The sequence below is a fragment of the Bactrocera tryoni genome, chromosome 4, assembly GCF_016617805.1.
Source record: "Bactrocera tryoni isolate S06 chromosome 4, CSIRO_BtryS06_freeze2, whole genome shotgun sequence".
Taxonomy (NCBI): Eukaryota; Metazoa; Arthropoda; class Insecta; order Diptera; family Tephritidae; genus Bactrocera; species Bactrocera tryoni.
The window spans coordinates 21,681,892-21,706,220 of NC_052502.1; the positions used below are offsets into that span (position 1 = coordinate 21,681,892).

Consider the following 24,329-nt stretch of genomic DNA (forward strand, 5'->3'; position numbering starts at 1 on the left):
AAACTTTTTCTTTCGAATTCTTTTGAAAGCATGTATGGTCAAGGGCTTTCACTATCCGAACAACCGCTTTTGCGTAATTCTTTTCACAATCACTCGACCAACGTTAACCATATCAGCTGATGGGACCACAGTTGTTTCAAGTATCATGGGTTGGTAGTATCGGTGTTGTTGTTTCATTTAAGCCTCGTCAAACGGCCAAAAATAAAAGGAAGAAAAACATGCCAAGCACCTACCATGCCTGACAGTTGATTTGCCTTTGAAAAAATATGTACGTACGTACTCCTATTGGAATGTACATATGTATGTGTACACATATGTCCATAAAGAACGGCATAGCTATGGTTTTTTCTTTCAACAGTCATTCAGTGGAAATTTTACTTTTGTTAAAGTTTTTGAAAATTTGAACGTGCTGCCGCCACCAGTCATTGACACACTTTTCCGCGGGTGTGCCCAATGCGAGCAAAAAGCGCAATTCTCAAAGTGCAAGGCTGGCCGCGTGCGCATACAGAGACTTGTGCAAATGTGTGCACAGTTTTTGTACACATCGATTCCTAAGAGGCGCGGCATTCTCATATACATACATACATATGCATATATTTCCAGCTGTGAATTTTGCGTTCCGTAGGAATTTCACATTTCAGTGAAATGTTTGCCGGGGGATTCCGTTTGGCCACAACTTAAGCTTCAACTCATCCATCTGCCACCTTTCGGAGCCGGCCAACTTCGTTGCTGCACGCAGATTACAAAAGTTTTCACATTCGTTCATTGCAATATTATCGCAGATATGTGGCCAATTGTATTGTTTTCTCTCTTACCTTGCCGTCGTTTATTGTGCTTTTATTTATTGAATACAAACTAAGTGACAGTTTGTAGTTGTTTTGGTTTTAGTTAGAGAAAAGAATGAAATATTTTTATTTTGGTATGGAATTATAATATTGAAAACTTGTATTACGAGTACGTAGTGCGATTTGAGATTGTGACTATTAGAATGCTTGAGAGTTCCAACCCCACTCAATAAAGTCTAAATATATAGGCTAAACATTCGTAGCCTCTCATCCGAGGCTGTTGACTTCTTTTCATTGGGGCGTGGTGGGCCCCACACCCAGCGCACAAGGAGGATGTTTCGCCTTTTCAATTTAGGCCGCCTTGGTTTAAGATCGGAAGTCGTGAATTACTTGAGACTTATGTAAGATAATCATTTCTGGACACTCCGAAATGAATGGTGCTCAGAGAATTTTCCTCACTTGTGTGACCTTTTGCACATGACTACATCCTCCTTAGTTCCGCTGTTTCGAAACCAGATAAGAAAGCGAAGTAAGCGAGGGCAAGACAAAATATCTCCTGTTATCAAACAAATAGTCGTCGCACTTGCTATTAATTTGGAATAAAAGTACTCTCTTATCAAACTCTACAAGTCACTCATCATCCCCGTCCTGCTATGTGGATGATAACAACATCTGATGAGTCGCCGTTACGAGTTTTCCACAGAAAGCAACTGCATATACCGTAGTCGATGGAACGATGAACTGTACGAATACATTGACGTAGTTCAGCGAACTCAGAGGTAGCGGCTACGCTGGCATGTCGGCCGAATGGATGAAAACACTCCAGCTCTGAAAGAATTCGACGCAGTGCCTGCCGGGTCAAGCAGAGGTAAAGGGAGACCTGCACTCCGTTGGTAAGACTAGGTGGAGATGGACCTGGCTTCACCGTATAACAACACGCTGATTGTCGTCGACATTTGAAGCTTTATTTTTACTTGGCTGAAGCTCCATATGTTGGCCATTAGTCTGCTAAGTTGGGAGGTGATTTTCGCCGCCTTTCTTGCGGCGTGCTTGATTTGCACCCAGAAGATTAGCCTGGGTAGCTTACTGTTTCTTGTATCCTTGGTATATCCGTGTTAGCAGTAGTAGTTCTGTTTTTTCCGTATAGAGCTGGAGGTTGTGTGAATCTAGCCAGGCTTGCGTCCACATCATGATCTGATTAAGCTTCCTTCGCGCTTCTTCTATCCGCGGTATAGATTGTAATAACTGCTTCAATGTCTTCCGCATAGCCAATTAAGTACAATTCGTCTGGCATTTCGATTTTTAATATAGCGTCGTAGCTGTTGTTCTACAAATCTGGATCTAGAATAGATATGTTGTGATCCGTCAATAGTTTGGTTTTCTGTTACTAAGGTAAATAGCTTCGCACTACTGTTCTGAGTTAGTCCGAGATTTTCAAGCTTTTTTTCGAGAGCATCGATCATGGCGTTTCGGACATCGAAAGTCGCCAGCAACACTATTCTAGTGTATTTATGCCATCTACGCTTTGCGTCTTCTACACTTTCAATGACACATTTAATAGCTCTTAGAGTTGATCTGACGGATCTAAAGCAGTTTTGTGTAGGTAAGAATTCTCCAGCTTCGTTGAAAGTCGCTGAGAGTCTGAGTTTAAGTAGCCTTTCATTGAGCTTTACCGCTGTGTCAAGCACACATAGTGGACGGTATTCTGATGACAAGTTGGGATCTTCTTTTTCCTAACTGATTAGCATCCGATGTTACTTTTTCAGAGCTCAGGGAATATTCCGGCACAAGGCAGGAGTTGTACATATTCAATAGTACTGCCGGTTGCTCTGCAGCGATTATTTTGAGGATTTTTGCTGGTGATTTGTTGGTCTTGAGCTTGCCAGGGGCTAGTTGCAGATTCGAGGGTGAACTGGGGGCTTTGCAGAAGTCTTAGAATCTGCTTTGGAACACTAGATCTTTTTTCGTGTGTGGGGAAGAGTGCGTTTACGATGTGATCCCTTTTGGCAGTGGTCAGATGGCTTTTCTCGAATTTCTTCATTGCTATTTTATACCCAAGTGCTCAGGGATTTTTGTTAATATTCTCGCGTAGTGCCTACCATTTTCTTTTTATGCTGTCATCAGTGGCATGCTTCAGCTCCTTTTTGCTGATTGGTATTGCTCGGCTTCTCGGGATGCGGCTCCTCTGTGCCTGAATCTCATATAGGATTTGCGAAGGCTTCTGAGTTGTGCTATATTTTCTGTCCACCAGTAAACTGCTGTTTTATCAAGCCTTGACATTGATTTTTGACAGGCTCTTGTTATATTAAACATTGTGTGCTCGGCAATTTTCCTTGTAAATTAAGTGGAGCTTCTAAATGGGTTCCGGTGTTCTATTGCAGCGATTAATTTCGAAGTATTTAATTTCGAAATTTCCATTTTCGTGTTCCAATATTTTTCCGATACTGTTTAGCGTTTGTTACGGTGTCGATCGTGAAAGAAATGTTTTGCTGATTGCTGCCAGTAAAATATTATTTCGTTTTCTGTGATATTTGAGAAAACTTAGTTGTTCTTCAGTGAACCCAATTCAAAAGGTGTTAGTAGAAAGCGTGAAGCCCTGATATGCTTTGCTCCAGCGCTCAACTAGTAAGACCAGCCGACCTATAAACCACTTATTTTGCAACTTTTCGCGACGTTTTTAGCCCTTCTCCAGCTACGGCATTTTACGACTGCAAACTATCGAAATTGTACATAAATAAAATAGTAAAATAAGAGGAATTTTCTTCTTAATATAATAAGAGGAATCACTACACATTATATTTGTAAAGAGAATTTCGCGTGCCAGCCAATCGAATAGACGAATAAGTTTGGTGTGTAGTTAATTCAATTTCTACGCGAATTTCAAACACGCGTCGAAATAGTTACGCCTTTGGTGCCAAATGTTTTACAACTCGCTATTTACTTGCTTTCTTATTGTTAACAATAAAAGAAAAATGTATGCTGTGAAGAAAGGCGATGAAATGTTAAATCTATAACAACAATGACGACAGCCAGCAACATATAAGAGGCATCCCTTTCCTGCGGTGTGTTTGGAATATGTTTTCAATGAAAACTGAATTTATTTTGACTGTAAATATTTTGTGTTTATTTTAATAGATCATACGTGAGTAATCGTATACACAGAGGTACTTGCTTATGTTTAGGAGATAGAAGTGTGTTTCATGAGAATATAATAGTAAATCTTTCGTTATTTGGATAATCACAATAATGCAAAATAACAAAGTATGTACAAAATATGTTTAATAAGGATTTTCAAATGGGATCAGCATTCAAAAAGTATGTGATATCAATGCCTATCCTATTTTAATTAAATTAATTTTATTACATTTTCTTATTTTATGTAGAAACTGTAGTGGCATCTTCAGTTTAAACTAAAATTAAGTTTAGTTTTGAGTTTCGAAAAGGAGGAAATTCAGTTTCCTTTAAAGGGTTCCTTAAGCCCAGAGTGCCAACTTTGGACAGTTTTTAATTGATAAAAATCAACTGATATTTTTCTATACATTTTTTATGAATAAATATTTCATCAAATATTTCAAGAGAACACAAAATAAATTCAAAACTATAAATTACCCAATATAAAGTTCTACTTTTTCATTCATAGACGAGGGCAGATAATTTTTGAAAACAAAAAAGTCATAGTAGCATTAAACCCATGGGAAATGAAATATAAAATAAAAAATATGAATTGAAAAATAATTTTCTGGTGATCTGAGGTCGGAAAAAGGCAAGGCAGGGCAGGGACGTGGTTGAATTTTTAAGGGTTATGAATGATTTATCTCGATTTAATTATTAATTCGTATTTATTTTGTTGTCTTCAAAGTAATCCCCACCAGATGTCATACACTTATGCCAACGATTTTCCAGTCCTCGAAACACTTTTCATGAGCGATTTTTGGGATGACTTTCAGCTCCTTCAGCGAATTTTGTTCTATCCCTTCGATCGACTGAAAACGGGTTACAAGGAGCGGCTATTTTAGTTTAAGGTACAAGAAAAAATTGCACGGAGCCAAATCTGATGAAAATGGTGGTTATCCAATGGGATTCATTGCATTTTTTGCTTTAAATGCAATGTCGTATTATCATTGTGTAAAATCTATGAATTGTGCTTCCACAATTCCCCCCGTTTTCGACAAATATTTTCACGCAAACGCCTTAATACGACCAAATAGACCTTCTTATTCACAGTCCGTCTCTCCGAAACCAATTCATGATGCACCAAACCACGAAAATCGAAAAAAAACAATGAGCATCACCTTGATTGTTAAGCGACTTTGACGAGGTTTTTTTGGTTTGCAGTTATAATACTCTCCATGAATGTGGGAGACCTTTTTGAAAAAAATTCAGCTTTATTGGAACGAGTTGAGTAAGAACGCGTTTTATATCCACCAAAATCATTTGTACAGACTTGCGAAAGATATCGAGCCCTCTTGCCATCTTTCTAACACTTGTCTGACGATTTTCAAGCACCGTATCTCCCACTCGTCCAGAACGAGGCATGTCTTCAACGATTCCTCGACCGTCTTTGAAGGCTTTCTAATACTTGCAGGATTGTGTTTTTGAATCACGGTAAGCCTTTTTATCCATTTTTGTCTTTCAATTGAGCTAAATAAAAGGAAATGTGTGAAAAAGTCAAAATCTCCTATGGCAATACAAAAACTCAAGTTTGCACATTCAAATATTTAGTTCTTAAGTTCTGTTATAATCAAATCGAATACTACACTCGTTGCTGTCGTAATTCAGATTCACTCAGGTGCTGTCAGTCTATGGTAGGCATACTATGGCAGTGTGAAATTATGGGGCTGCTCATAGTTTGCAGACAGTACTGCCTGTTCAGTTTTGTAAACAATATAATACTTTTGTTGGATTCAATTTATTACTGCAGTTATATTACTAGAAAACTCTTCTATTTTCAATCTGTAAGCTTACAAGTAAAATTTCACCATTTATCTTCATAGTATCTACGGCTGTAATATAATTTTATGGATTTACTTTAATATGTGTGTGGTTGTACCTATTTTCGCCACTCTAACTACGGCTCTACGCTGTCACTTTTTATACTGTTTAGTACTGTAGTAAAAAGTAGGCAGTAAAAATTGCACAATAATTCAATATTAAGCTCCTCATGCCTCAAGCTATTCAAACAAGTTCTTTTGATTTTAAGCGGTTAAATATTTATGTATAAATATAAATATATATAATAAAATTTGACTCCGATTGTTAAAAATACAAGTCGGTTATGCTTTCAATGTAAATTTTCAATCTGGCAACCTGAAAAATACTTTCGTTTTAGTTCAATATAAGTATTTATAGTATTTCCATTTGCTATATATGGCTTTCGCAGCTTTCCAGCGAGCCTATCAGTTACTTCAAGTAGTTTCCTTGTATGACCTCAATTCTCTAGAGATCATGCATGAGGCAGTTATTTGAAATTTTTGGAAAGGTAAAGGTTGCATTTTGTCACATGCGCCGAATGAGTTGTCGAAGCGTTGATATTTGTGTATATTTCGCTGACAGGCTGCTCATTAGCTACTTGAATAAATTTGCCGGCATTTCTAGAGAACCCCATCCACCTCTTTTGTGTATGTATTTTATGTGCATATATTTAGAATTTTTTTTATTAGAAAATTGTTGTTGTATTCGCAACTATAAACTTAAACTTCTTAAATGACTTTAACAACAAGGAAGGTTAGGTATGCCACAGCGTATACGCAATAAAATTATACTCCTTATAATGTATAAATAAGTACACGCATTTATAAGAGTGTGTGTGTACACTTATTCATTACGAAGATTTTATGATTGCTTGCGACTCCACAGACTATTGTCAGCCTTTTAGCACTAAATAAGCCCCAAGGAGCCATAAAATGTTTCAAACTATTTCGTGATTTCGGCGCAATTGCGGTGAGTTCACCTACTTATAAACAGAGAAAATCTTGTATAAGTTTGTAATTTACTTCATAGCTGACTGCCTATCAGATTTTAAAAAAGTAAATGCTCGCAGCGAATTCCCACACCCAAAGCTTCGGCAGAAAATAGCCGAAATTATGGTTTTTGGTCAGAAATATGTACATATATATACATATATATTTATTGAAGGAAATGATACCAAAACTGCTTTTGCTGCTTGAAAGTTCTTTTATGTGCGTCCAGATGTGAGAGTGTGTATGTGTGTGTGAGTATACCTAACTTTGAAAGTCCATGTATTTTGTCCATTTTACATTTATTGCTCTTCAGAGTTGGCAAATATGATTTCCCTGCGGTTTTATTTTGTATTTTATTTACTACGGGTGATCGTATGGGTTGGGATGTGACAAAGAACTGTGTTGGAGTTGTAGAAAATCGATTGCTATGTATGTGATTTTAGCAATTCGAAATATGAAAAATTCGAAAATATTAAAACTTTAGCGGGAAATGTATTTTGTCGCAGAAAACTTGTTATTAAAGCTGGAAGAAATGTGTGAAATTAAACAAGTAGTGAAAATCACAATTTGTCATTCCAAAAAGATTGGGTAGTCGAAAAAGTCTTTTCGTAATTCGTTGTCCTGCTGGAGGACGAAGCCCTTTCTGTTGATCAGTTCTGGCCATTTATATTTGCTTGCTTCAATATCATCAGTTGTTGTCAGTAAAATGTAGAATCAATCGTTCGACTAGGCTGGAGTAGCTCATAGTAGATGATTCCTTTCAAATCCCACCAAACACTTAGCACAACCTTCCGAGGCATCAATCCTGGATTTGCGACCATTTATTGAGCTTCACCACGCTTGGACCATGATCTTTTTCACACATTATTGTCGTATTTAACCACATTTCGCCTCCATGTTACCATTCGCTACAGAAATGGTTCGATTTCATTTCGTTTCAGCAAAGAAACGCAGATGTTAATTCAGTCCATTAAATTTTTCACAGACAATTCATGTAGTACTCAAACATCGAGCTCCTTTTTATAGCCAGCCTTTTTTAAATGGTTCAAAACCGTTTGATGATGAATGTTAAGTTCCTTAGCGATGTCATAACTGCTTATATGACGGTCCTGGTCAATCTTTTCCATAATTTTATCGACTCTTTCAACGATAAGTCGACCAGAGCGAGGTGCATCTTTCACATCGAAATTTTCAGAACGGAAGCGAGGAAACCATTGTTGTGCTACACGAACTGAAACAGCATTGTCTCCGTAAACTTCACAAATGTCATTGGTGGCTTGGTTGGCATTCTTCCCCTTTTTATACAAAAATTTCAAAAAATAGCGAATTTCTTCATTATTTTCACTCATTTTTGAACAGCTGTAACTTTTTCTCAACTTCCCTGAATTTTTTTTTTTGGGTTAAATTAAGCTTAAGATCTAACCTTTCCATCACTATATGGTATGACACAATGTGACTGGTAGCACTGGAGGTATATGACTGCAACGATGTCTATTGACAAAATACGAAAAGATTTTTTCGACTACCTAATATTACATATTTGTGACAGTGCGATCTACAGCATTGGCCCATCTAAGTTTCAAAGTTGCATTCATTGTGAAAATCACTGGCATTTCAAACTTTTTCCCCATAACTCTAGAAAACCAAAACAAACCATTCGAAGAAAATTACAATATTTTCACAAAAAGTGAAGACAACAAGTAGAATTACCTTGCTAGCCATTGCTTCATAACCGCTTGAAAAGCGTAAACTTCAGTTGAATGTCAGGTGAAGGGCAAACGCGAGTCTACTTATCTGTATACGCATGCCGCACAAAGTAGCTTATGCAGAAGTTACAGAAGAGCTGACAAACTAGTTCATTAGCAGAGGCCAAAAAATGACTTCAAAATTAGGCAAAAAGTTTAAATGCAATTGAAGTCGGCAAAAGTATCAGTTAAGTGTCTGTGTTGAGCGTACACATAACCCTACTTTCATAAAATGTGGCCCTTAGTGGCAAGCAAGTGTACTCACTCCGTTATTTGGCTCATTATGAATTTCGTTGAGTGCATTTTGATATGAAACATTCATATGCATGTATTAGTGTGTTGTTAAAAAGATGAGAGTAGCAACTTTGAAGTGGTTATGCGTATGCGCATAGAAAGGGATATGCCTGCAAAGAAAGCATGTCTAGAAAGTGTGGGCAAACAGAACTTAAGCTTATTATATTAAATGTGAGTACACAAATGTACAGTAGTGGCTCTGAAATAGGATACTAGTTAAGTCTTATTTTAAACTACCAAAGGACAAGCAGAAAGACGTCAAGTTTATGGAATAATTTTCCTGGCGTAACCGCACTTTGAGTGTTCTTACTACTTTTAGAGTAAATATAACCTTTATAAAAAAACTTTTATTTTGGATATTGGTAGATACACTCATTGAACTCAGTTTCTGTGTAGTCCTAGTGCACACCTTTAAAGTCCAAGTATGCCACGACGTCGCTTCAAGAGTAGTGTAAAAAGTATAAATCACTTCTAAGGGGTTACATGTGTTTACGGGTTTAAAAAAATCGATTTTTTTATTGTCTTATTAAATTCTACTACACCTCTAGAATATTGTCTTAAATTATCAAGTTGTTTCGAGTTCTAGTTTCGAAGATCTTTAAACGCTGTTTTCTCGAAACGGTGTTTTTGAAGCCAGTTGGCAAGATTTCTCGAGAACTACTCAACCGATCTTCATGAAATTTTACACAGGTCTTTGAGATACAATTTCTAAAGACATGGACGAAGAACTTTTGTTTTCAGTTACAACTATTTGAAAAAAAAAATTTTTTTCGAAATTTTAATTTTTTTTATAGAAATGTCTGCCAATAATCCAATTTTCAGTATTTTTCCTTCGTCCAAGTTCTAAGTTAAGGTTTTAACTAAAACATGTATTTTTTCACTTTATATGATCCTGTAAGGAGTTATCCTGCCAAAACGGGCGCATCTTTTTTCGGAGGGGTTACGGAAATGGCGTCGCAATGGACGGGTTTAGAATAATCTTTTCGAAAAATTTCAGAATTTCTTTGTTAATAGTGTATGTTTGTCACAATTAAAAAATCTAATAAAATAAAAGGCTGTTTTTTACACGAGGAAGCCCATGTAACTCCTTATCCCTTATGTGAGCACCCGGGTACCGGGTAATTCGGTGAAATAATTTTTTTTCGAACTGAGCTGCCGGATCTTTGCGATTTAACTTCCAACAAAGCTATTTCAGTATTCAAAATTGAAAAAAAACAACAATTTTATGAAATTGAAAAATATGTTTGAAATTGCGTAACTCGCGGGGACCACCCGGGTACCCACGATATTAAAAGCAACGCAATTATCTGTAAATAAGATTCAATACTGATAAATGTTTCAACTAGATAACTTGGAATAATAAATAAATAAATACATGAATCGGCAAAATAAATTTATTACAACTTCATTCATTATTCAGCGCAATCAGGACATATTACTTTCGATATAGAGTGTTCATTGCAGACAGGCGTGACAAGAACCGGTGACTTTTTTCTACCAGAGCTGTCGCGAGGCTTAATTTCTTGTTCAGCAACAGTGACAGGACTGAGCGAAAATCCGAGCTGAGTAATAATATGAGGTTTTTTTTTCTCGTCGTCATTTACAGCAGTATCAGAATGCAAAGTGGAATGCAGAATAACATTAATTTTTTTTTCGGGACATATGAACAAAGCGCAACAGAACGTTTGTGAAAACCGAAGAGAATTCTTCTTCTTCTTAGTTGGCGTAGACACCGCTTACGCGATTATAGCCGAGTTAACTAAAACGCGCCAGTCGTTTCTTCTATTCCAAGCGTAGCCAGGTCTTTCTCCACCTGATCCTTCCAACGGAGTGGAGGTCTGCCTCTTCCTCTGCTTACCCCGGCGGGTACGGCAGGTTAGATTTATTTGCAGCCATTTGTTTGGGCATATAAGCCTTATTTTTCTTCAAAATACCAGTGATTGTCTATTTCCATGAGAGTAAGTGTTTAGCAAGAGGCAAAGTCGTAAAATAATTGTCCACTGTTATTGTTCGGCCACTTTCCTTTGAATAGAGCTGCAAATTCTTTTACGACTCTCTGTCCTTGATTTTTTTCTCGAATATTGGCAGTTTTTCCTGCGTAAAGAGTTCCCGACAAGGGATATGCGTTTTTACCATCTCAAATCCACCCAATTTTTATGCCGTATTTAGCGGATTTCGAAGGAATGTATTGTGTGAATTTTGTGTGCCCATGATAAGGATAAAGCTGCTCATCGATTGTTAAATTTTCCGTAGGTTTATATACTTTACCCAAATTTGCATTGAGCATTGTCCATAAATCACGTATAGGTTTTTACTATTTTTAATGATTATGAAATGTTAATTTATTTTTTTCGATGTTTGGATTTGTGACATCAGAACCATGCAAATTTTCATATGTTATTTTTTGAGATATTTCGTAATATTTTTGCTTACACTCATTAATGTAGTCTACTCTGTATGACAAATCTTTGCTAAGTTGCGAACTTTTGCAAGTTTGCAGTTGCATCCATTACTGTGAAAGCGTCATTGTAAGAAATAACAAAAGCGCGTACGTATATTTTACCAAGCTTTATGAATTTGTAGTCGTTGTTGTTTTTTTGTTATATGAATAGTTACACAATTATCTAACGCACACATATTTATGCCATCAGTATATCAATTTTCATGACTCATTTTATAAAGAAACTGGCGAAATTTGAGCTTTTTTGTAGAAAAAATCACTCCAAGATTATTTAATTAATATTTTATGATTATTTAAAGGAACCATTGTTCTTTAATAAAGCTTCAGAGCAAATTTGAAAATTTTAGAATTGGGATAATGATTGAACTTATTCAAAAAAGAAGGTAAAAATCGGTCATTACTTAACCATCCCATCATCCCAGCCTGCCTTTGTAAAACACATTTTTTTTGGCAAAAAATCATTTTTTTATTGAATAAAGGCGATACTCTGATTCTAGCTACCCTCTACCTTTTCGATGCTATTTTTGTAGTGCTACTTCCACTTTTCTTTAAAATAGACCGCAGTTTCGGCGATCAACTCTTCATTCGACAAAAATTTCTTTTGAGATCTGAGAACAGAAAATCGTCGCTGGCGGTCAGATCTGGAGAATACGGTGGTTGCGGAAGCAATTCGAAGATTAATTCTTGGATTGGTGCCATCACATTCACTGACTTGTGGCATTTGGAATTTTTTTCCTTAATTTCGTTTTTCGGCAATTTGGTTCTTAGTTATATAATAGTCGCTGTTGATGGCTCTTCTTTTTTCAAGTTAGTCAATAAAAACTATTTCATGCGTATGCCGGGAGAAATAATCTTGCCAGCCTACTGTTACGGTTTTCCACGCTCTGGAGCGGGTTCATCGTAAGCAGTCCACTCAGATGACTGTCGACTTTGGAGTCAAATGATGCATGTCTCGAATGTTGCAGCCGTAGCAGAGAGTGTGCACGAAGACCGTGGAGAGTCGATTCGGTGCCGTTCGCAATAACTCGAACTGTCGTAAGGAATGACTTGGCGTATTTTTCGTCGAGATCTTAATTTGAAAGCTTACAAAATAATAGCGTTCGACCTTCCCAATCGACATCGTTTCGCTCTATGGGCTATTTGATGCCTAAAATTGAAGCTTGTGATCTCGACGACATTTGGTTTCCACAAGACGGCGCCACTTTCCACACATCGCATCAATCAATGGATTTATCGAGGGAACACTTCGGTGGGCAGATGATTTTACACTTTGAGCCGGTCGATTGGCCACCAAGATTGTGTGATATCACATCATTATACTTTACCCTGTGAGGATATGTAATATCTAAAGTAAATGAGAACGATCCCGCTCCGATTTAGGCCTTGTAGCAAAATATCACGCGTATCGTTCGCCAATTACCAGTCGAAATGTTCGAACGAGTCATTGAAAATTGAACGCAATGGATGGACCTTCTAAGGTGTAGACGCGGCCAACATTCTTCTTCAAAAAATAAATCCCAAAGAATGTTCTTTCGAATGATAATAAGCATTCGCCATTAAGTTTGAAGTCTTTGTGTTTTTTTTTAAGTGGAGAACCACGAAATGGATCACCTCCTATGTTAATCACTTATCTACATGCTTAAGGCAAGCAAGAAAATCAAGTTTTGTGCTCAATTGCAACTGTGATTTATAATTACTATTATTTGTTTTATTGTTATGGAATTATTTTCATTAAAAATATGAAATTAGTTAAGAGATTTTGTACAACAAAAACTCTGCAGCATTTGAAGTTTTTCGCAGCACAAAACTTCCATTTCAATTAGATGCTGGCATTTTTTATGCGTGCGCTCACATCCGGTTGTTTTCGAAATGTATATGTATATATATATATATTTATAGCAGAGGTGATGTATAAATAGCTTCAGTATCATTGCTGCCCGCTGGCGTAAGTTATCTGCAATTTTTTTCAATTAAGCCAAAAGTGCAAGAAGTGAGTGAAGCAACCGGATTTTATACCGGAAAATTCCATTGGGATTACACCTACACTAGTGCTCCTGCTGCACGCTGTGGTTGAGCAGCTGGCGCTGCGGATGTGAGTGTATGTGGGCAGACATTATTTCCCAACGCTGTGTTGTTTTCATTTATTTTCGACCGTGCAAACGAGCAAACTGCTTTTTCACTGCAGTGCACTTCTGGTGCAAGGTTACGTATACGACCGGTTGAGCTACGCTTTTCAACTTGCAAGCGCGCTTGAACGGCTGCTTTAAAATATTCTCGCGCCTGTATTTGATTGGAATCACTTTTCTCAACCCACTCAACTCTAGCTGGAACGTTGGTGCACTGCGGCACTGGAGTGTATTTTGCTGCGCCGCCATTTGCTTTCATTTTGCTGCCTTCTTCTATCAGCGTCGTTTTTCATTTTAAGCCGAAACCAACGGTCCATCGCCGACTGTTGCGTGCACCTCGTCCAGCAGCGGCCTTTGCGGTGACTGCAGTGGCCTCTCAGCCGCATGCCGCCGAGTTGCGCGCAACCAGTTTCTTACGCGTTGCATTTTTGTACGTTGGCCTTGCAGTAGAATGCGTCGTCCATTGGCTTTTTGCCGTTCCGGTTCGTTGTGTTGGCGGTGGTTATGGCGCGCCTGTGGTCCAGGTGCGGTTACCGGGCGTCGAAAACGTGGTGCTGCTGGCAAATTGTTACGATTCCAATGGTAGGTGAGCATTAGGAGGCCGTGTGCCAAGGCGCGCGTGTAGTCGGAATACGCGGCCATGTCGTTGTCACGACTGTCGGGCTCACCGAACTTAATGGGGCATGGAATGTGCATTTTCGCGGCGCTTAACGAACTGTCGACGGCAACGAAGCCCGTTTATTCTTGATTTTTGCTCGAGTTAATGGCGCGGCGTCTTGTGTTTATTTTTGTTTTCAATACTTCTGGTAATATCCCATTAAGTTTCCCTTGAAAGCGAGAGAAAAGAAGATTTTATGTTGAAATTTTAAAAAAGAAAATATTTTTGCTTATTTATGATTTTGATTCAGAAATGTGAATGATTACTTTGATTGCTTATTTCTTAATTGCCTGCTTAGTTCAACAATTTTGGTTTGTTGATAGGAGTGATTCTTCTTTATACATACTGCCAGTTTGGTAAATATATATGTAGGTTCAGACAAGTTTGAGGGGTAACAAAGTGTTACTGTCATAATTTATCGTAAATCTGGTTTTGGAGCACTTTTTTATTCCTTCTCCGCGGTACAAAAAGTACTTCTCAAGGTTTTGAGTCAGAGGAGACGACAGTTGAGTTGAAAATTAGATAAAGATGCCTTCCATTTTTATGAAATGGTTACTATTCGAAAGAATGAACTCATTACTTGACCTCTTTATTTTTGTAAATACATTTGTAGTAACTTAAGTTTTGCGGGCTTTTTTTTCTCACTACATTTGGTAGTTCTGGTGTGGTTTAGTAAGAAATTCGGATAGTTGCCATGCTTACATTGAAGTACGGGTTTTCTTCTAAAATATATAGGCGATTAAGTTTTGTCAAATAACAATTAGTAACTCGATAGCGAAGACAAATATACGGTTGTCCGGAAAGTCCGCGACTGTACTTTGAAGCATGCACGTACCGACTGGATTCGGTAGACGGTGTTCTTAGCTAACGAACACGCGGCTGGTCAATTGTTTCCGAGTCCTGGAGTATCAGGACAAACATTTTCGCACGACGTGTTTTTGTGAGTGGTGTAAGCCGAAAATGCAGCGTTCGTTAGAGCAGAGGTACGCGAATAAAGTGCGAAAGTTGGCAAATCTGCGACAGAGGCGTTTGATATGATCAAGCAGGCTTACCCAGATATTGCTTTAGCAAGAAGTGGTGTGTTTCGTTGGCACCAGGCCTTTTTGGAGAACCCGTAAGATGTCGCCGATGAAGTTCGTACGAATGAGCAAATCCAAAGTGAAAACGATGTTCATTGTCTTTATTGACATCAACGGCATCGTTCACCATGAGTTTTACGTGGAAGTCCTCAAGACTCAAACGAATGGTTAATCGGGTCCGAACACACATCGCAGCAGATTGGTAGTTGCACCACGACAACGCTCCGGCTCACACCACCTTTTTTATGAACAGCTACCTAACCAAGACCGGCATCCCAACGCTTCCGCAGCCGCCCTACAGCCCATATGTGGACCCGCGGACTTTTTTATTTCCTTGCATGAGAAGGCCGATGGAAGGCAAGCATTTGGAGGCTAAAGAGGGGATCGAAGCAATACTCACAAATCGTGCTGCATCGACGCCGAAGGAGTCTATTTTGAAAGTTTTTCAAGAATTGTAACGATTGGTTCAATAATTTTTTTTTAAATCGACTCAGTCCTATTATTTTCTGGACAAACCCGGTAGATGTCGTTGCCGCCGTATATCTCCAGTGCTATGAATCATATTGTGGCATTCCATATAGTGTTGGAAAGGTCGCTCTGGTCGACCTTTCGTTGAAAAAGTCGATGAAATTATGAAAAAGATTGACCAGGACCATCACATAAGCAGTCATGACGTCGCTCAGGAATTTAACACTCATTACCAAACGGTTTCGAACCATTTAAAAAAGGCTGGCTACAAAAATAAGCTCGATGTTTGAGTACCACATGAATAGTCTGTGAAAAATTTAATGGGCCGAATTAACATCTGCGATTCTTTGCTGAAACGAAATGAAATCGAACCATTTCTGAAGCGAATGGTAACAGGAGACGAAAAGTGGATTAAATACGACAATAATGTGCGAAAAAGATCATGGTTCAAGCGTAGTGAAGCTCAGTAAATGGTCGCAAATCCAGGATTGACGCCTCGAAGGTTATGCTAAGTGTTTGGTGGGATTTGAAAGGAATCATCCACTAAGCTATTCCAGCCCTCTCGAACGATTAATTCTACATTATACTGCCAACAAATGATGAGATTGAAGCAAGCAATCGAAAAAAAACTGTCAGAACTGATTAGCAGAAAGGGCTTCGTCTTCCATCAGGACAACGCTAGACCAAACACATCTTTGATGATTTGGCAAAAATTGGGAGAGCTTAGCTGAGAAGTTTTGTTGCATCCACCATATGTCCCTGACCTTGCACCATCGGACTACCATTTATTTCGGTATATGCAAAACTTCCTTAATGGAGTAAAGTTGGCTTCAAGAGAAGCCTGTGAAAACTTGTGAAACCTGTGAAAAACTTAACACGGATGGAATAATGTCTATAGCAGGAAAATGTCAAAAAGTGGTCGACCAAAATAGTACATATTTGCTTCATTGAAGTTCATTATAAATATAAAAAAATAAGTTGACGTTTGATTAGAAATACGAAAAGACTTTTTGTTATGTTAGGTAATAACAGGTGGCGCAAAAATTACCTTCCGATATTTTTTCGAAAATGAAATTTTAAAAACTGAAAAACTTTGATTCTGCTTGTGGATTATTTTTATTTGGTCTTTTTTTTACATCAAGTCGAGAATATGTTATCATGTAAATGGCCGCCGCCACAGTTGATTGTCATTTGACCTGCCCTTTTTATGGCATTTTCCATCAATTTGGCCAGAACTTCCGGCGATAGGTCCTCACATTCTTGACGGATATTGTCTTTAAGAGCTGCAAGGGTCTGAGGCTTGTTGAAATAAACCCGCGATTTCAAAAGCCCCACAAAAGAAGCGGTCAAATCAGGCAATGGTTTTATAGGCAAAAAAAGGATATATTTGTGTTTTTTTTGCGGCGACATGAGTAATATAATTTTATTAAATTTAATGAAATATTATTGTAAAACTTTTGAAGTATATTAGAAAAAAATTTTCAATAAAAAATATTAATAAAAGAGCCTGTGACGCGAATCTCCCGAAGCACCTTGAAAAAAAGTGGAACATTATAACTCGTTACCGGATCATCTGAAACAAAAAATTGATATGCGTTTTGAAGGTTCGGTTCGAGGTAATCAGAAAGATTTATTTTTTCTATTTTTTACACGATTTTAGCTCAAAAAAATGCGGTTAATTTGTTAATGAAAAATAGAAAAAAATTAAAAAAAAAGAACTCCATCTGATTACCTGTTGATTTATGCGGAAAAGTTGTATTCATATTTTCAAAAGAATCGGTTCAGTAGATTTTGAGTTCTAATGTTCACGAACTTCAAAAATAACGTTTTCGGGAAAATCGATTTGAAGTTTTTTATACATCACAAGTCAGGTATCACGGCCGGTCGTCTAAAACGCTGTAACTACGGTAGTTTGACTATAATTGACTCAAAATTTGTACACAATATGCTCGACGTTGGTCGTTTAGAAACAAAAATTAAAAAAAAAAAAATTTTAAAACCTTACCCACCCTTAAGTTGATTTACAAAGCCAAAATAAGAACAACCGTGGATCGGTTTCGCGTTACATACATACAGTGCGCACCAATAGACGGCGCCGTATACCATACATCCAACGATACAACTAGTATATGGAAGGAAATTTTTGGTGAGCGCATTAGCTCGTAAAGAGGGCATGCGGAATCGCCTCCAAGATCGAGCGTCGATTTTTTGTGGGGTTATACAAAGTCCTTTGTCTACGTAAATAAGCCCGAGACGATTGGCGCCTTGGAAGAGAATATTAAATAATATCCGGCGCGTTATTGCTGACTTACGGCCCTAATTGCTGCAAAAAGTGGTCGAGAAATGGGTCACTCGGCCTGAAATCATTTTTAAAAGATAATGGCAAACTCTTAACTGTATTACAAATCCAACCTATTCATTATATCATGTCTAAAAAAAACCACCCTTCTTATGATTTTATGGCAGTTTATTCAGTGGATTGAAATTTCTTATTTCTACAGAAAAGAATAAAATAAAATAAAAAAAATAGATCCTCCAATTTTTAAATCAGTATATGTATGGTATTTACTTTCATACACCAATATACAATTATTTCCGCACTCATTTACCTTACAACCATTTTGTACGACCGAAGTATAGTGAAACCCTAACCTAACAAAAGTTTCACACACAACAAAAGTGAATGTTAAAATATGCTGAAGGATAGTACGGAAGTACATCAGCAAAACTAGCCGTCTCTTTACTTAACTTCTCGGCTTAACATTGAATAATTAAAGCGTACATTTTACCACATTAAACTTTCTAAAATATTTATATAACAAAAGTAACGGAATGCAGTAGTTAGAGGAAGAAATGAAAGTTTCATTTTATTTCGTTAAAAGTCAGTCGACATTTTGTCAAAAATTAATTGCTACCAAGTTTGCAATACTTGAGCGTTACCAGCACATAGTACTCACTGTTGCTCGCAAGCAGTAAATTGAAGCTGGAGAAACTTGGATTAGCCACACTTGAGCAATGTTGAGTGTGTTGGGAATGCACTTTTGCGAAAGCAGAGAAGCATAAAAATTTCAACAATAATCATATTGCTAGTTCTCAAGAACTTTTGCACTTTTGCAACAAATGCACAAGCAGGCAAGTGCAGGGGCAGAGAGAGAAAGAGAGTGCATGGTAGAGGGTTAGAGCGGCATGAGAAGCAGAGCTGTGTAGGTAGCAAGATAAAAAATTTGAATAAACGAGTTAAATTTATATAGTTTATATGTGTATGTGAGAGTAAATATGTGCTTATACTTTATATGTATGAGTGAGTATATAAACATGCAGCAGTAAATAAATGCCTGTCTTTTTGCAGACACTCTGCTACAAATTAATTTTACATGTGTAAAACATATATGCTTTGATTCATGCCACCACAAGAATAAAAATAACAATAACAACAACAACAACAACAACAAATGTGAGAAACACAATTTACATGTGGAAAAAAGCTATTGAGAGTAAAATATGGCACAATCTCCAACTGTGCGTGGCCAAGAGGGACAACACTCAGGCAGCAAGCCAGCAGGCAGGCAGTTTTACGAACTGCGACATGCATTTGTTTGCACTTGCGCTGGTATGTGTGTGTGTGTTTGTATAGGAGAAAGAAGAAAAAAGTTACATGTGAAAGAGTATTTACTGTATTTTGTTGCGATGGAAGAAAAATGATTGGCAGCAGCATGCGGTCGAAGTCACTTCACACACACATAAATAAAAAAATTTACACACACATAAAAAATATTGTGCATGTATACAACGAAGTTTCAAAAAACAAAAAAAAGAAAAGCTTCTCACACACATATATAGAAACATATAAGTATAATACTTGCGTACACTCAGCCTCACTTCACGCCACTTCAGCGCATGTTGCAAGCGGCCAACGAAACGCTAGCAGACAAACAAGCCAACACGAGCGTGTGTATGTGTGCAACATGCTGCTCTGTACGCACTTGCCACCGACACTCTTTCACTTGCCACCACACTTGCTATCTGACAATGTATGCGGCATGCAGCACAGTCATTTTTCTGATATGCTAACGGTACATATAACTGCAGCACGGCCACTACAAATGTTTGATAAAATAAAATGAATGTGCAACCTCTCCTCGTATTTCTATTTATTTTTTTATCACTTGTGTGTGGTGTGCGCGTGAGTGGCGCCACTTTTATGTCGGTGGCTCACCAGTTGCAAGAGTGCAAAAGTTAATGCAACATTTTCAATTTGGCTGCAGTTACCAAATATTTTTACGGCAACAACAACAATAATCATGCTGCAGGCAAGCCAACGCATATGCCGAAAGTGCTAAGATCTCCGCGTGCGTTTGTGTGTTGCTCGAAATTGGTAATGCTTCAAACTTGTTTAGGTGCACACACATACACATATGTATGTGTTACACATATGTTTTGGAATATTTAAATATTTGTGTATATACATATTTATACACACATTTGTTAACTGAAAAACGATGTTTTTTTGGATTTTTTTCGTTATGCTGAAATTCGTGTGTTCGCTGTACCAGAAATTCGAGCTGAGAATGAGTTTTCAAAAAACTAAGTTTAATTTACATTTAGTAAAATATTTTTCGTTTATAATTTTCTGTGCATCTGATGCATTTCAGTTAATTATTTAAATTTCTCTCTTGGCTCAACTAAAAATATAAATTTTGGATGCCCATAAAGTGAAGTTATTCGAGATAGCAGGCACTCTAAAGATATCAACTGAATGTGTACTTCATATCATGCACATATATTTGCGTATGAGAAAGCTCTGTGCAAGAGGCGTGCCGCGCGAGTGCACTTTTGATCGAAAACAACGAAGAGTTGATGACAGCTGGTTCTACGCGCAGGAATTGACTCGGGTTTTATTCGACCAAGGGCTGTTTTTTCGGCGACCTAACCCCGTTTAATCGGTAAGTGTTGTTACGAGTTGATGGTTCGGAACAGTGTTTGGAGATTTTGTAGCGTAATAAATCCTATATTTTGCATTGATACGTGACAAAGGATGAAACATGGCTCAATCATTTCACTCGGAAGACCAATCGTCAGTCATCCAAGTGGACTGCACGAGATGAAGCAGCTCCAAAGCGTGGAAAAACCAAACAGTCGGCTGGCAAGGTTGTGGCGTCTGCACTTTAGGTTGTGCAAAAAGAAGACGATCAAAATCGACTTTTTCATAGCGATATTGGATCATTTGAAGGACGGAAAAATTACCGCATTTGAAAAAAAAGAAAGTGCTGCTTCACCAAAACAATGCACCGGGTGTCAAGTAAGTGAAAATGATAGCACAAATCCATGGATTAGGTTCGTATTCTAATATTTTAAAAGTATGCTCGTTGGGAAAAAATGAATGAAAAGGTGATAGGCCGGAACTGAGGCCTATTGTTAAGCAAATGAGAAATTGTACCACAAAAATGGTATCGAGAAGTTGAAGGATTGGTATAAGCAGTGTAAGAAGGGAACTTTTTTTCTTCTTTACTGACGTAGGCACCGCTTGAGTGGTTATAGCCGAGTTAACAACAGTAGTTTCTGCTTTTCGCTATTTGGCGCCGATTCGAGATACCAAGCGCTGTCAGGGCCTTCTCAGCCTGGTCTCTCCAACGAATTGGAGGTTTTCCACCGGCGGGTAATGAATCGAAAACCTTCAAGGCTGGATGATTCTCTCCTATATGGGTAACATGATCTAGTCAACGCAGTTGTTGTCTCTTGATTTGCTCAATTATGTCAATCGCCGTATATCTCGTACAGCTTATGCTTCCATCGACTGCAGTAATCGCCGTTGCCAATGCGCAAACAACCACAATTTTTCCGCAAAACCTTTCTCTGGAGTACTCCTAAGGCCGACTTATCAGATGTTGTCGTTGTACATGCCTCCGCACCATATAGCAGGAATAATGACTGTCTTATTGAATTTGGTCTTTCTTCGTCGAGAGAGGACTTTACTTTTCAATTGCCTACTCATTCCAAAGTAGCACCTGTTGGCAAGTGTTATTCTGCGTTGGATTTCAATGCTAATATTATTGTTGATGATGCTTCTAAGACAGACGAAATTATCCACGACTTCAAAGTTATGATTGTCAAGAGTGATGTGTAAGCCAAGTCGCGAATGCGATAACTGTTTGCTTGATGACAGAAGATATTTTGTCTTGTCTTCGTTCACAACCAGATCCAGGGAACTATGTTGGTAAAAACAATTTATTTTGCCCCAAAAAAATGTGTGTTACTACGGTAGGCTACAGTCTTTTCAGTGGAGTTACTTTGTAGCAGCATGTAGTAAGGGGTAAAAATATAAAGACTGTATTTTTGGCATGTAGTTTTCAGATATAGTTTTTATATTTGCTTGTGGTCCTTACCTTGTATTTTTTCTAATGATTAAATTTATCCACTGATTGCTCTTTTAACAATGCATACAACCAATTTTATAGCCTGGACAGCAACCTGCAGAGTGGCATTCTAGTGTCAACTCGATTTGAATTCGATTCAGATTTAATGTAGTAAAATAACAGTTTTATTTTGTATGCCAAATCGATCTAAATTAGCGCTTTAATCGAGCAACGGTTGGTTAATTGATCAATAACCTCCTATGCGAAAAAGTTGTTATGGCGAAGGAATTAGATTCATTATACCGATAAGGGTTTGCCGTTGTGTTTTGAAAAGTGAATGCCAAGGCTGGTGGTCAACTCGTTTTGGGTCCATTCACCGAACATGCGACGCTTTATATGATTTTTCGGTTTCCTATCTTCCAAGAGTTGATTTCTTAAGTTTTCAAACCTAGATCCTTCGGAAAAATCGTTCATAAAGTGGATTGGGACAGTTCAATTTTTTTTTGCGTTTTGGCAGATGGACCCATTCGGGTCTTGTTCGATACTCTGCTCCACAGCAGATATAGTATAGTCTGTGCGCACTCCACGGGTTTTTGAGGATACAGATTTGCTACTAGAAGAAACGTGGTTCGAAACAGATCAATTGCTGCCCGAATTACCGACTCGGCTTAGCGTTTAGACGACCGAATAATACTTGTAGATCCTGCTCTGGAATATTATTTTGATATTAAATTTGCAAGATTTGCAAACATTGCGCCAAAGTAAGTCGGTTCATTATGAAATGGCAAACCAAACTAAATTTAAATGAAGTAACAGTTTCAAAAAGATCAATACCAAAAATGTATTGCCTTTCCGAGAAATTATTATAAGCTTAAGATCATTATTGCAAGTAGTTAATAAAAAAGGCAATTCAGGGATCATGTTCTTTATATCGATTCGAAAATGTGTTCTATTCGAAACTCGGATCTATCTTATAATTTTGCGAAACTTGTGTCATCCTGTACCAGAGTAATTACCTTTTTCATTTTTTGCTTTCTACAACTCAAAAACTAACGAATATTATATTCAAAAATAGTATTGAGAATGCAAATAACTAGGTACCGAATACAAAAAATCTGAATTGGGGTTTTTTTTTTTCGAATCGAATTGCAGAATAGGGCCTCAACTCAATAGCAGCAATAAGCAAGTGTACTTAATTCGTTTTTACTGGAGTATATACCGCTTACGCGATTATAGTCGAAAAGTGGGGATCTCTCTTCCGAGGCTGTTGGACATTTTTCATTGCGGGCGTTTTTTACGTGGAGGGTATCAAGTCCAACGTAAAACCCTGTCAAGTGTACTTGATTACTCAAATGCTTATGGAAACTGTAAAATGTAGTGCAGATATGGCACACTTTATAAATGCGCGCTGAAATGTAGGCAACGAATTCAAAAAATAATAGATACCGTGCGCTTAAAAGTATGCAACGAATTCAAAAAAAAAAAAAAATAGATACCGTGCGCTTAAAAGTATGCAACGAATTCAAAAAAAAATACAGATAGCTCTAAATGCACATTCTCTTGCTATTTTTGGTTTTTCTGGTTCAATCTATTTATATTTTAGTGATATATTTTCAAATTTTCCAAAATTAAAATTATGAGGGGTGGCAAAAAATAGTAATTCTTAATTCCAGCACGAAACTTCTTTTACGACGCTGTATTATAAACATTTTCATTTATTATTTGCGGCTTTTCACACATTTTTCCTTAACATAGCTTAACATAGAAGCCATCTGCTCAATCTCATAACACTTAATTTATGCGCCTAACGATTTTATACGCAAATTACGGCCTTTAAATCACACATAAGCGCTCTTCTATACAAACATATATGTAATTATATGTTTAATACATACAAACACACATGTGCCCGAATAATCCACACATATTTGCCAGCAGATTAAGTATGAATAATTGTACACCTTTCACTGATTTTATTATTGCACGAATTGCTGCATTCAAATTTGATTATCGCAAGCGCTTTTTGCCGTGACGAAGCACATTTAGGCTGTGCCATTTTGTATGAAATGCTTTTTATTTCATTCGCAGCTTTCCTTTTTCATTTCACCGCACGCTTGGTTAATTTGCAAAAATATCAATGTGGCCGTTGCAAAATGCTCTGCGCGTTGCATACACATACACACTCATTCATAACTGTATTTTTGTGAAAATGAAATATAAAATAATTTCTGGCAGCGCTACTTTGTACCACTCACTTAACGGTGCAGGCAAAAGTGGCGCGGCAAACAAATAAAGCAGCGAAGCGCCCATTGAAGGCACCGCAAGTCGAAGCGACAATAAATTTTGCCATTTTACTCCAGAATTTCGCCGCCGAAGGCGAGCGTTTGCATTGGGGGCAAG

General features: G+C 37.6%; 1 long non-coding RNA gene across 1 annotated transcript in view; it reads left to right on the top strand.

The window, feature by feature from the left end:
• Nucleotides 1–24,329, top strand: part of LOC120776065 — a 105,964-nt gene that overhangs the window by 3,048 nt on the left and 78,587 nt on the right. The gene's annotated exons all lie outside the window — the stretch shown is intronic.